Consider the following 14,389-nt stretch of genomic DNA (forward strand, 5'->3'; position numbering starts at 1 on the left):
GTCATGCTCGAAGGTAATTATTCCGACCCAGCTGTCTTGCAGTTACCAAGGCCGCGTAAGGCCACTGTCTTATTCTTGAATCGTGTTTGCAGAATTCTGCCAGAGCTTCGAAGAGGAAACCAGTCGAGTGGAGCCAGGCTTGGATCCCGCCAATTCTCTCGTGAAGGACGAGGCTGCTATGAACGTGCTCCGACTGGAGTCTCGTGTTACCAGCGTTGTTGACTATCTTGCTCGGCTGAAGGTTGCGATGTCGCGGATCGACACATCACTCTGGCCTGGAACGACGCTTCAGAACGACCTCGAGTCCCTGATGGTTCGACTGGATGAAGTCCCGGCTCGAGTGGCGGAATGGAAGAAATCTTCTGCTAGATGTGGTGCTGATGTCGCTCTGTCTCTGGTCCGCGTCCATTGCAAGGAGGCACGAGAAGAAAAGCTGACCGCCATCCAAGTTGCCAATACCAGGAAGCACAGCTTTCAAGACTTCATGGAGACTTTCATTGCTGCTGCTACTCGTATTGCAGACGGGATCGACTTGGACGAGTTCGTCGCCCCTTCCAGTCCTCCGCTTGAGGAATGAAAAACTTTTATGCTTCACTTTAAATTTGCCTCGGAATGCCGAGTGGATTCTGTAACCGTTAAACTCTGTCGAGCCGAGGGCTCGAGTACTTTGATCTGAGGTCTTGGACCTTTGGGTTTTATCCGAACTTGATTTATCGTTGAATATCTTCAGGAATTATCTGCCGAGTGGAACTTGGCCTTCACTCGAAATAACTTCGTATTTGTGGTGCAGCTCCGAAGGAAAAGGTAACAGTCGATTCGCATCTTGCCGTCCTTGTGGATTGGGACGTGTTCCGAACTTAGGTGAGCACTGGGCTGCAGCTAAGCCCCCGAGTGGGAGGTTTGCTTTCCACTCGGTGGGATTTTTGAACACTTAGGCGAGCACTGAGCTGCAGCTAAGCCTCGAGTGGGAGGTTTGCTCTCCACTTGGTAGGATTTTTATATACTTAGGCGAGTACTTGGACTGCAGCTAAGCCCCCGAGCGGGAGGTTTGCTCTCCACTCGGTAGGATTTTTATATACTTAGGCGAGTATTTGGACTGCAGCTAAGCCCCCGAGTGGGAGGTTTGCTCTCCACTCGGTAGGATTTTCAAACACTTAGGCGAGCACTGGGCTGCAGCTAAGCCTCCGAGTGGGAGTCTGGCTCACCACTCGGTAGGATTTTCAAATACTTAGGCGAGTACTTGGACTGCAGCCAAGCCCCCGAGTGGGAGGTTTGGTCTCCACTCGGTAGGATTTTTATATACTTAGGCGAGCACTGGGCTGCAGCTAAGCCCCCGAGTGGGAGTCTGGCTCACCACTCGGTAGGATTTTCAAACACTTAGGCGAGCACTGGGCTGCAGCTAAGCCTCCGAGTGGGAATCTGGCTCACCACTCGGTAGGATCTTCAAATACTTAGGCGAGTATTTGGACTGCAGCTAAGCCCCCGAGTGGGAGGTTTGCTCTCCACTCGGTAGGATTTTTATATACTTAGGCGAGTACTTGGACTGCAGCTAAGCCCCCGAGTGGGAGGTTTGCTCTCCACTCGGTAGGATTTTCAAACACTTAGGCGAGCACTGGGCTGCAGCTAAGCCTCCGAGTGGGAGTCTGGCTCACCACTCGGTAGGATTTTCAAACACTTAGGCGAGCACTGGGCTGCAGCTAAGCCTCCGAGTGGGAGTCTGGCTCACCACTCGGTATGATTTTCAAATACTTAGGCGAGTACTTGGACTGCAGCTAAGCCCCCGAGTGGGAGGTTTGCTCTCCACTCGGTAGGAATTTCAAACACTTAGGCGAGCACTGGGCTGCAGCTAAGCCTCCGAGTGGCTCCACTCGGGAATTATCTGCCGAGTGGAACTTGGCCTTCACTCGAAATAACTTCGTATTTGTGGTGCAGCTCCGAAGGAAAAGGTAACAGTCGATTCGCATCTTGCCGTCCTTGTGGATTGGGACGTGTTCCAAACTTAGGCGAGCACTGGGCTGCAGCTAAGCCCTCGAGTGGGAGGTTTGCTTTCCACTTGGTGGGATTTTTGAACACTTAGGTGAGCACTGAGCTGCAGCTAAGCCTCGAGTGGGAGGTTTGCTCTCCACTCGGTAGGATTTTTATATACTTAGGCGAGTACTTGGACTGCAGCTAAGCCCCCAAGTGGGAGGTTTGCTCTCCACTCGGTAGGATTTTTATATACTTAGGCGAGCACTGGGCTGCAGCTAAGCCCCCGAGTGGGAGGTTTGCTCTCCACTCGGTAGGAATTTCAAACACTTAGGCGAGCACTGGGCTGCAGCTAAGCCTCCGAGTGGGAGTCTGGCTCACCACTCGGTAGGATTTTCAAATACTTAGGCGAGTACTTGGACTGCAGCTAAGCCCCCGAGTGGGAGGTTTGCTCTCCACTCGGTAGGATTTTTATATACTTAGGCGAGCACTGGGCTGCAGCTAAGCCCCCGAGTGGGAGTCTGGCTCACCACTCGGTAGGATTTTTTTGCAAACTTAGGCGAAACGGATTTGCAGCTAAGCTACCCACTGGGGGATTTCGTACGCAAACAAAAGTGATAGCAATTACAGGAAGAACTGGGACACTCTTGTCTTTGATAAAAATAAACTACAGAAGTCTTTCTTATTACACCTCATCCGAGTGAGAATTCAAGTGTAAAATGGGCGGAGTAGTTACGCATTCCAAGCTCGTGGCTCGTCAATCCTGCGATCAACGTTGTAGAGATGATATGCTCCATTGTGGAGGACTCTAGTGACGATGAAGGGGCCTTCCCAAGTAGGAGCAAGTTTGTGTGGTTTCTGTTGATCCACTCGGAGGACCAAATCTCCTCTTGGAAGGCTCGGCTCTTCACATTTCTGGCATGGAATCGACGCAAGTCTTGCTGATAGATGGTCGATCTGACCATAGCCATTTCCCTCTCCTCCTCTAGGAGGTCGACTGCGTCTTGTTGGGCTTGCTCTGCTTCGTCTTTGTTACAAAGCTCGACTCTGGGGGCGTTGTGAAGTAGATCACTCGGCAGGACGGCTTCGGCTCCGTAAACCAGAAAGAATGGCGTTCTTCCAGTCGACCGGTTCGGGGTGGTCCTCAGTCCCCACAAAACTGACGGAAGTTCGTCGACCTAAGCGCCTGCTGCGTGCTTGAGATCACGCATCAGTTGAGGCTTCAGTCCTTTGAGAATCAGACCATTTTCTCTTTCAGCTTGTCCATTCGACTGGGGATGCGCGACCGACGCGTAGTCGACTCGTGTGCCTTGAGAGGCGCAAAACGCTCTGAACTTGTCTGAATTGAAGTTTGACCCATTGTCAGTGATGATGCTATGCGGGACCCCATATCTGAATATCAACTCTCTGATGAAACTGATAGCAGTGCTAGCATCAAGATTTTTGATAGGCTTGGCTTCAATCCATTTGGTGAACTTGTCGACTGCCACAAGCACATGTGTGAATCTGCTCCTGCCTGTTCTCAGTGGACCAACCATGTCCAGTCCCCAAACAGCGAAGGGCCAGACGAGTGGAATGGTCCTAAGAGCTGATGCTGGCTTGTGCGACATGTTGGAGTAGAACTGGCAGCCTTCACACTTGTCGACTATCTCTTTCGCCATTTCGTTTGCCCTGGGCCAGTAAAAACCCGCTCGGTATGCTTTGGCCACGATGGTCCGAGAGGACGCATGGTGACCACAGGTCCCCGAGTGGATATCATCAAGGATTATCTGACCTTCTTCTGGCGTTATGCACTTCTGATCGATTCCAGTTGCGCTTTCTCTATACAACTGCCCTTTTATGACTGTGAAAGCTTTAGATTGACGGATGATCTGTCGAGCCTCTTCTTCGTCCTCTAGAAGTTCTTTCCTCAAGATATACGCGATGTATGGTATCGTCCAGTCGGGAGTGATTGCCAAGACCTCCATGACTAGGTCGACCACAGCAGGAATTTCGACTTCAGTCGGATTTGTGGCACTTTTCGGTTGCGGGGCTTCTTCTGTAAAAGGATCCTCCTGGACTGACGGCGAGCGGATGTGCTCCAAAAACACATTGCTGGGAATGGCTTCTCTCTTGGAGCCTATCTTTGCCAGATCATCAGCTGCTTGATTTTTCAGTCGGGGGATGTGATGAAGCTCTAACCCCTCGAATTTCTTTTCTAGCTTTCTTACTGCGTTGCAGTAGCCAGTCATAGCTGGGCTTCTGACGTCCCACTCCTTCATCACCTGATTAACCACCAAATCTGAGTCGCCATAGACCATGAGGCGCTGGACGCCGAGTGAAATGGCCATGCGCAACCCATACAAGAGTGCTTAGTATTCTGCTTCATTATTGGAGGAATCAAAGTGAATCTGGAGAACATATCTGAGCTTATCTCCTCGGGGGGAGACCAATACTACCCCAGCACCGGAACCATTCAGCATCTTAGATCCATCGAAGAACATGGTCAATTGCTCCGAGTGAACTTGAGTCGGAAGCTGCTGTTCAATCCACTCGGCGACGAAATCTGCAATTGCTTGGGACTTGATAGCCTTCTTTGCTTCAAACTTGATATCTAGGGGAAGGAGTTCAATCGCCCACTTCACCACTCGACTAGTTGCATCTCTGTTGTGCAAAATCTCTGACAGTGGAGCGTCGCTGACGACTGTAATGGAATGGTCAGAGAAGTAGTGTGCAACCTTCTTCGTGGTCATGTAAATCCCATATACAAGCTTCTGGTAATGGGGATATCTTTGCTTCGAAGGAGTCAAAACTTCAGACACATAATATACTGGGCGCTGAACTCTGAAGGCCTTTCCTTCTTCTTCCCGCTCGATCGTAAGTACTGTACTGACAACTTGTCCCGTGGCCGCAATTTAAAGCAGCAGGGGCTCTTTACTGATTGGGGTAGCAAGCACCGGCTGGGTGGAGAGCAGAGCTTTGAGCTCTGCAAACGCTGCATCAGCTTCTAGAGTCCACTGGAACTTGTCAGACTTCTTCATCAGTCGGTAAAGAGGCAACGCCTTTTCACCGAGACGAGAAATGAATCGACTTAGAGCGGCCAAGCAACCTGTAAGCTTCTGGACATCGTGTACACGCACAGGGCGCTTCATCCGGAATATGGTGCCAACTTTCTCGGGATTGGCGTCGATTCCTCGTTCGGAAACGAGAAAACCGAGTAACTTTCCACCTGGAACTCCGAATGTGCACTTTGATGGATTGAGCTTGATATCATATCTCCTGAGGTTAGCAAAGGTTTCGGCAAGGTCAGTCAGTAGGTCGGAACCTTTCCGCGACTTAACCACAATATCATCCATGTATGCTTCTACGTTCCGACTGATCTGAGTGAGCAAACACTTCTGAATCATCCTCATGAACGTGGCTCCAGCATTCTTGAGGCCGAAGGGCATGGTGACATAACAGAAGCACCCGAATGGGGTGATGAAAGCCGTTTTAATCTCGTCGGGTCCATACAGACGGATCTGATGGTACCCTGAATAAGCATCTAGAAAAGACAAACGCTCACACCCCGCGGTTGAGTCGACTACCTGATCGATGCGGGGGAGAGGGAAATGATCTTTCGGGCAGGCCCGATTGATATGTTTAAAGTCAATGCACATGCGAAGTGACTTGTCCTTCTTGGGGACCATGACAACGTTGGCGAGCCACTCGGAGTGGTAAATCTCTCGGATGAACTCCGCTGCTAAGAGACGAGCCACCTCCTCGCCAATAGCTTTCCTCTCCTGGACGGCGGACCGTCAAAGATGTTCTTTCACAGGCTTGAACTTCGGGTCGACTCGTAGACGGTGCTCAGCCAGCCCCCTGGGAACTCTAGGCATGTCAGAAGGCTTCCATGCGAAGATGTCCCAGTTCTCACGGAGGAACTGGATGAGCGCTTCTTCCTATTTGGAGTCGAGCGTCGTTGAGATGTGAGTCGGAGCAGCATTGGGGTCGGTCGGGTGAATGTGAACTGGCTTAGTTTCACCGGACGACTGAAAAGCTGATTCTGAAGCTGGCTTCTTGGCTCGCAGCAATTCACTCGGATCAGCAGTCTTCTGGTACTCTTGCAGCTCAACTACTGACATCTGAGCATCAGCGATCTTTGATCCTTTCTGAAAACACTCCTCTGCTTTCTTCCGATTGCCTGTAATGGTGATCACACCTCTGGGGCCGGGCATCTTCAACTTGAGATACACATAGCACGGTCGAGCCATGAAGTGTGCATAAGCTGGCCGGCCCAGAATAGCATGATAAGCACTTTGGAAGTCTACAACCTCAAATGTCAACTTTTCCTTGCGGTAATTCTTTGAATCACCGAAAACCACATCGAGAGCAATCTGGCTGAGTGACTCGGCTTTCTTTCCAGGAATGACTCCATGGACACTCATGTTGCTGGCACTGAGCCTGGACATCGGAATGCCCATCCCTTTCAACGTTTTTGCATACAGTATGTTCAGGCCGCTGCCACCATCCATCAGGACTTTGGTCAGTCGAGTGCCTTCGACAACTGGATCGACCACCAGAGCTTGCCTCCCGGGGGTGGCAATGTGCGCAGGGTGATCGGACTGGTCGAACGTGATGGCAGTCTGAGACCACTTCAGGTAGCTGGGTGTTGCCGGGGCAACCATATTCACTTCACGGTTAATGACTTTCAGTCGACTTTTGCTTTCGACATCAGTAAAAATCATCAAGGTGGAATTGACTTGGGGGTATCCATCGTCACTATCTTCTTTGTCCTCAACTCTGTCTGACTCTTTTTCCTTGTCTTTGGACTGCTTTCCCTGAAACTGCTGGATCAGGAGCCGGCACTGTCGAGTGGTATGCTTTGGGTAAATAAGATTACCCTCTTCATCTTTCTTGGTGTGGATGTGACATGGCTGATCCAAAATATCATTTCCATCTTGATCCTTGACTTTCTTGGGGTTCCAGGGCCCCTTGGGTTTTCCCTTGAATTTTCCCTGGGTTACGGCCAGGGCCTCCCCAGGAGCGGTGGGCTCGGCCTTCCACTTCTACTTCCGACTGGAATTGCCTCCGGTTTCCTGGGCGACTGCTTTCTGCTTGCCACTCCGGAGTCGATCTTCATCTTCTCCGTTAGCGTATTTGGTGGCAATTTCCATCATCCGATTCAGAGACATTTCTCCGGTCCGACCGAACTTCAGGTTCAACTCTCTGTTCTTGGCGCCTTCTTTAAAGGCACAAACTGCTTGGTGATCTGGTACATTCTCAACTGTGTGATGCAAAGTGATCCACCTCTGGATGTAATCCCTCAGAGTTTCACTCGGTTTCTCCACGCAAGACCGCAATTTTGTAAGGCCTGCCGGTCGCTTGCATGTTCCTTCAAAGGTCGTAACAAACACTCGAGAGAGATCCTCCCAAGTGTAGATGCTGCTGGGTGCTAACTGATTCAGCCACGCTCTGGCTGAGCCCTCTAACAGGAGAGGCAAATGCTTCATAGCCACCTCATCATTGCCGCCACCAATCTGGACAGCCACTCGGTAGTCTTCGAGCCAAGTGTCAGGCTTAGACTCGCCGGTGAACTTGCTGACTCCCGTCGCCAACCGGAAGTTGGGAGGAATCACTGCGGCCCTGATGGCTCGACTGAAACACTCTGGCCCCGAAACACGTACTCTGCTGCTGGCAGGCGCATCCCTGTCGTGGCCTTCTCGGTGAGCTTTGTTCCTATCAACCAGACCCTGAACGAGGATGGATCTCGCATCAAAGCCTGGGTCCTTGGGGTCGACTGGAACTCTCCGCCCAACACTATGAGGGTGTCTGTCATCCTGCTGTCGAGGCGCATATGACCCACTCCTCGGGGGAGGGGTTGGCACTCGACGTCGATCGAACCGGTGATCATACTACTCATTTCTTCTGTACTGATCATGCCGGTCTCCGCGTCCCTCACGCCTCGGGGGCGATCTTGGGCTGTGAGCCGACTGGACTATATCCATTGCAACGGATCGACTGTGGATCCTATTCCGCGACTGAGAAACAGCGGAATTCTGGTTTCCCGCTGCCCGGAGCAACGCTCTGATTTGCAACAAGCCCCTGCCAGCCTCCGACTGGGAGGGCTGAATCGATTCTGCTATACGGGCCGCGGCTGCCAAATTCTGAACTGGGGTTCGATATACCTGCGTAGGCGGGAAGAGCTGACGTCGACTAGACTCGGGAGCTCGCTGACGCGCTTGCTCGTCGAGTATTCGCTGGAGATTCTCCAGTCGAGTGCGCTCGGCCAAGTTAGCCAAGCGCGCGTCCTCCAAGGCCCGGGCCTCGGGGGTTTCTCCGACGATAGGAGTGTGGAGTGCATCCATGTTCCGGCGGCGAAGCTCCTCTCGCTGCAATGACGTGAGAGGTTCGGGGAGATACTCATCGTGGGGATGCGACGGGTCGCCTCCACCCGCGCCTCCATCGGTGCGAGGGAAACCGGGAGGACTGTGTGTTCCATCGATCGCCAGAACCTCAGCCGCCGGGTCGCTGCTGTCGCACTCGGATGCGATCTCCGCGGAGCCAGTCGACAGGTCGAACAGGCCGTAGAGGGATTCGTCGGGCTCGATTGCCGCGACTTGTGGGGCTGCCGACTGGCGGGTCACGGCATGCCTCACCCACCTCTGAAGTCTCGACCGGCCGGAGCGCTTGCGCCGGTGGGAGACAGGGCGGGAAGATGACACGGGAGCCGACCGATACTGGGTCGACGGCTGCCGCAGGAGGACGCCACGAACACATGCGCGGAAGTGCGTCGCACCGCGGACGGGGAGGGCGTCGATGTCGAGTGGAGCCTCCTGAAGCCAAGCGGAGTTGTCGGCGATGAACGTGAGTGCGCCGAGACGGATCTCGCGGCTCTCCACCAAATCTCCGCACGAAAACATGATCAAAGGGATCGGAAAAATCGCAACTTCTCCAACTAGGCGCTAAGACTCCTGCCCCAAGGTGGGCGCCAACTGTCGTGGTTCTAACTCTGACAGTGAGGTAGGGGGGTATGTACGGAGAGGCTAGATCTCAGCTATGGAGAAGTTGTAAATACACCAGGATGTATGAGTTCAGGCCCTTCGCGGAGGAAGTAACAACCCTGCGTCTCGGTGCCCGGAGGCGGTCGACTGGATTATGTGTGTATGAATTATAGGGGTGCCAACCCCTGCTACTGAGGAGGGGGGTGGCTTATATAGAGTTCGCCAGACCCCTCCGGTCCTCAGTAATGCAGGGTTAAAATACATTAAGACTGGGCGTTACTGGTAACGTCCCTATTAAAGTGCTATGATGACCATAAAGACTACTTAATGGCCGACCGTTTGCTCGCGGAGTGACTTTAGATCTCCTGTCAGTCGAGTGGTTGGCTTCGTAGTCGAGTGGTAGCTTCCTGGTCGAGTGTCTTGAATCCGTCGAGTGGGATACCTTCAAATCGATTGAAAGGTGACTTTTTCCAGGGATGTCCTTGGGTAGGGCTCTTAGGACAGGTCCATGCCCCTACCCTAGGTATATAGCTTCATCAACCTCCCTATCCAAGAAGAAGTTCCTTTTATGTTTGTCATGTTTGCCGACAAATGTCATGTTCATTAAGAACATGGACATATGATAATACGATATACTGGGTAAGCTGGAATTTAGAAGAGTAGTTCTACCAACCATGGAAGAATTATTACCCAACCAAGTGTCACATTTCTTAATATATGTAGTCTCAATACAATCCCAATAAGAAATGCGCACGGCAGCAAAACCCACATGTACACCTAGGTAATTCATTTCATAGGAAAATGTCCAGTATCACAACCAAACAACTCAGCATAAAAATCAACGATGCTATCATCACCTCAAATACAAAACATGATACAGTGCCTGGCTAATTCACAGCCCGAACGCTAACTTTCACACCTACAACCATGATTCGGATGACCAAAAGAGTCCAAGGGTGGTCCACTTTCTGGCCCACAGTCTATTGAAAATTGCGTACGTAGGTATCTGCCGGTCGAGACTAAGCATGAGTGAGGAAGTGAGTTTGAGTTGTTCGCTTCAACGATTAGGTGAGCTAGCTAAGTTGGTACCTGTTCTGCTGTTCACGACAGGAGAATATATGTACTACTGTATTACCATGCAGAGGGTACTGCGCAAAAAAAAAAACGTACATAGACATCACTGTACGTGATAGTAGCTTTTCACTTGATTAATATACGTAACTGCTGAGCCGACGAAGGAAAGGCTTCTAGAAAAGCTGACGGCGGGAGGATGAGTAAGTCGAGCTTCCTTGACAATCGATCGCGTATGGGTTATGTGAACGTGCCGTTGGAGCTTCAGATGCCTTGGCCTTTACTACTAGTAGCTTACATTTTCCTTCCCTCGTGGACGTCTTTTTGAAAATATCGTGCGCGCCCTTCGGCACGCGATCAGCACTCGGCTGACTATAGGAAGAAAGCAAAGGCAGACTTGCATGGAAGCATTAATTCCAGGGGATAATAAAGCGATTAAAGCCTCCAAGCACGAGACCGACCTCACAGAAACGCAGGCCAATTAAATAAAACTGTTTAAATAACCGCCTGCATATTGCATGCTAGGACCAGCTAGATATATGTCGCGCACCATATAATCGACCGACCGCACTGCGCGCACGGTACAAGGAAATCACTCCCCCGATGTCTGATGGTGACGAGAATCTCTAGCAGTCTAGCTGAGGACAACCGCAAGTTTGCGACACTTCAGGAAAACCGTCTCATCAGCCTCCTTTCCCGCGCCTGCTTTAGGCATCCTTTTAGAGCCACTGCGGTCAAATTTCAAGAGATTGACACCTTTAACTAGTGCGTAAATATTTGAAAATTGTACTAGCATACCATCTATTATAAGTGGTTGTCCTCAAGTAGCCATCTATTAATAGGCTACTCAAATCTTTACGACGGCAAAAGTATCTTGTTTCATTGGTTCCATATACGAAAAGTTGCACATGATATAATCAATATAATATCCCATATACTTGTGAATATTATTGCAACAAAGATAGTCTTTTGTTTTTGCTGCGTGTGCTTATTTCAAACCGAAAAAACAGATTGCTCGCACCACATAATTAAGCGCTAGGTTAATTATCAGGGCTACACCTTTTTTAATTAAAAAATTCAAAAAACTTAGGCTGTTGTGTAACAGATTGCACTGGTTGTGTGATTTGCTCGTTTTAACACGTTTTCTGACCACTCTGGCTCACCTGTCAGGTCGATAGTCCGTGCGCACGGGGGCACTGACGGCGCACTTCCGCCATGGTTTGTAGGGGGGATGGATTTAGGTTTTGGTTTTATTTGGGCATTTAGGATTTGAGCTACATTCGCTCAGATTTTTTGTGTGTTCTTGATTTGTTAGAACCCCACCGGTCATTTTAGTTTCAGCCTCCTAGGTTCACTCACCGGCTATAAATAGCCACCCACCTTCAACCATTTGCGGCTAGCTGCTCTGAGTGATTTGACAAGTGTTCTCGGAGCAACTCATCCTCCCAAAGATGTGAGAGAAATTCTAACTTAGGAAATACCTCAAAGCCTAAAACTTCTAAGTGATCGAGTATCACTGAGGAATTTGATCAAAGCTGAACCAAGACTTCTTACTCTTGAGGACTGCGCACCCTCTAGATAGTTAGAAGTGTGGATTCGCCGAAGAATTAGTCTGTGAAGGTTCCAATATCATCTCAAGATCTACCCCGGGTGACTAGGTGAGTTCCAAGAAACTTAGCTCAGGGATAACAAGGCAAAGGCATTCGCTTATTAGAGTCGTGGCTCAGCCTATCCAACCAGACTGAGACTAGGTGAGTTCAAGTTACTGGCATAATTCCAGTTTGGGTTGAGACTGCACATCGCATTATATTCTCCGAGCAAACGGGTTCTGCGAGCAATCTCATCATGCATGACAAGCTTATCTAGAGGAGAAGTACAGATAGGAGTGCATGAACTTCATCACAGATAGCTTTGGAGTATGTGGAATCGATGAGGATAACCTCTATCATGATTTTGAAGGGTGGTTAATTGATGAGGAATCGCCGCCAACCTGAGGGAACCAGTGGAGGAAGTTGCCGATGAAGAGGAAAAAGCTCCCATACCTCAACCTGGAGATGGACATGTTAATTTTTGCAAGCCGGGGCTTTGGATTCCCATGGGCGTGGTAATTGTACAATCTTCTACTCCTAATCCTCTGCAGGCTACACTAGCTCGTCTTTGCTAAGATATTTTATCAGGAGTCGCTAAGGCACATCAAGTTGCCCATGGAATCGACGGCATTGTCAAGGAGCTGATCAGAGAGAACGGCAAGTTGAAAGAAGAAAATTGCATCCCTCGTCAGATCCACACAAACAAAGCTCCATCACCATCAAAGGACCAAGCCCGAGTATATGGGTAATGACACCCTCCTTAGCTTTTTCCAGGCTTGGAGGAGGTGCCACAATATCTTTGCATTGTTCTTATTTCATTTTTATCTTTCGGTCCTTAGGTTATATCGTGATTTAGAGAGTTATAGTTTGTTATAGTGGCCGCAAGATGTTCTATCTGCTCCTTCAGAGCAATTGGCAATGTGTCTGTTGGTGCGAGGTTATAAAATAAACATATATGGAACTTCTTTTTGCTCTATTATTATTATTATTATTATTATTATTATTATTATTATATACTTTAGCGAGGCAATTTACTCTTATGGAATTATCTTGTTTGAGGTCAGGACTTTAGATGTTCAGTATAATGAATAAAAGCTATCGAGAAGTAACAAACAAGCATTGGTCACTTAAGGCAATTCATGGAACTTAGTGCTAGGAAGATAGATATCACATGAAAATATATTATCTTGAACATCTTTTATGATTGTTAATTCTTAGTGAAAAAAATTAAAACTTGAACAAAGTTTTTTGGCTAGACATGGATCATCACCTAATGAATGGATAGTTATGTGTCTTTTTATTTATTTGTCATGGATCCTCTAACATGAATGATTTACTTAAACCCTTGCTAGCCATTATTCATGTACTAAGCATGAATTCTGCTTGTGCATCCAAAAACCCTGAAACCTAGTCCTTTCCATGAGTGTCAACTATACCTACCTATGGGTTGAGAAAGAACTTCCAAGTAAGTTGTCATTGGTGCAGGCATAAAAGTTGCCATTTTGGTACGTGTGAGTTTTTATTGGAAGGGAATTGAGCTTTATACAACCTTTTGATGGGGCCAAAAACCATGGTAACTAGATGATACCATGTGTGTCGTTGCAGGAATCAGTTGCAATATATTTGAATTGGATTTGATTGTGTGTGGAATATAAATATTTAGATTAATAACAAGTGAACCAAAATTAAAAAAAACATATGTCTTATATATTTGATTATGTATATTGGTAAAATGTTTACTGGATATAAGTAGAATAATAGAATGAAAAATATATTTCCATGTATGGTTGCATGTGTTGGTGGGTCTTTTCTCATGCATAGTTCATGTTGGGGTGGGCCTTATCCATCCATAATTGTATGGTGATTTGGCATGCTTACATGTTGAGATACTTAAGTTAGTGGGAAATTGGTTGCAATATATTTTAATGAGATTTGATTGTGTGGAACATAGATATTTAGTTTAATAACAGCTAAACCAAAATTAAAATTACATATGACCTATTGTATTTTATTATATTGGTAAAATGTTTTTTTGGATATAAGTATAATAAAAGAATGAAAAATAGTTTTTCATGAATGGTTGCATTTGTTGGTGGGTCTTTTCTCATGCATGGTTGCATGTTGAGGTGGGCCTTATCCCATTCATAACTACTCCCTTCATTCGTAAATATAAGTCTTTTAAAGATATTCCAATAGAGACACATACGAAGCAAAATGAGTGAATTTACACTCTAAAATATGTCTATATACATCCGTATGTAGTCCGTATTGAAATCTCTAAAAAGACTTATATTTAGGAACGGAGAGAGTATATGGTGACGTGACACGCTTGCAGGTTGAGATAAATAAATTAGTGGGGATCACTAGTTGGGGATCGTTGCAGAAATTTAAATTTTTTTACGCATCACCAAGATCAATCTATGGAGAAACTAGCAACGAGAGAGAGAGAGAGAGAGAGGAGTGCATCTTCATACCATTGAAGATCGCAACACGGAAGTGTTACAAGAACGTGGATGAGGGAGTCGTACTCATCGCGATTCAGATCGCGGTTGCTTCCGATCCAAGCGCCGAACAACGGCGCCTCCACGTTCAACACACGTGCAGCCCGATGACGTCTCCCACGCCTTGATCCAGCAAGGAGAGAGGGAGAGGTTGGGGAAGACTCCGTCCAGCAGCAGCACGACGGTGTGGTGGTGTTGGAGCAGCGTGGTAGTCCGGCAGGGCTTCGCCAAGCGTCGCGGGAGCAGGAGGAGGAGGTGTTGGGGAGGGGGAGGGCTGCGCCTTGGATGTGGTGCGGCTGCC

This window comes from Triticum urartu, chromosome 5A, assembly GCF_056163025.1.
Source record: "Triticum urartu cultivar PI428250 chromosome 5A, HENAU_Tu73, whole genome shotgun sequence".
Lineage (NCBI taxonomy): Eukaryota > Viridiplantae > Streptophyta > Magnoliopsida > Poales > Poaceae > Triticum > Triticum urartu.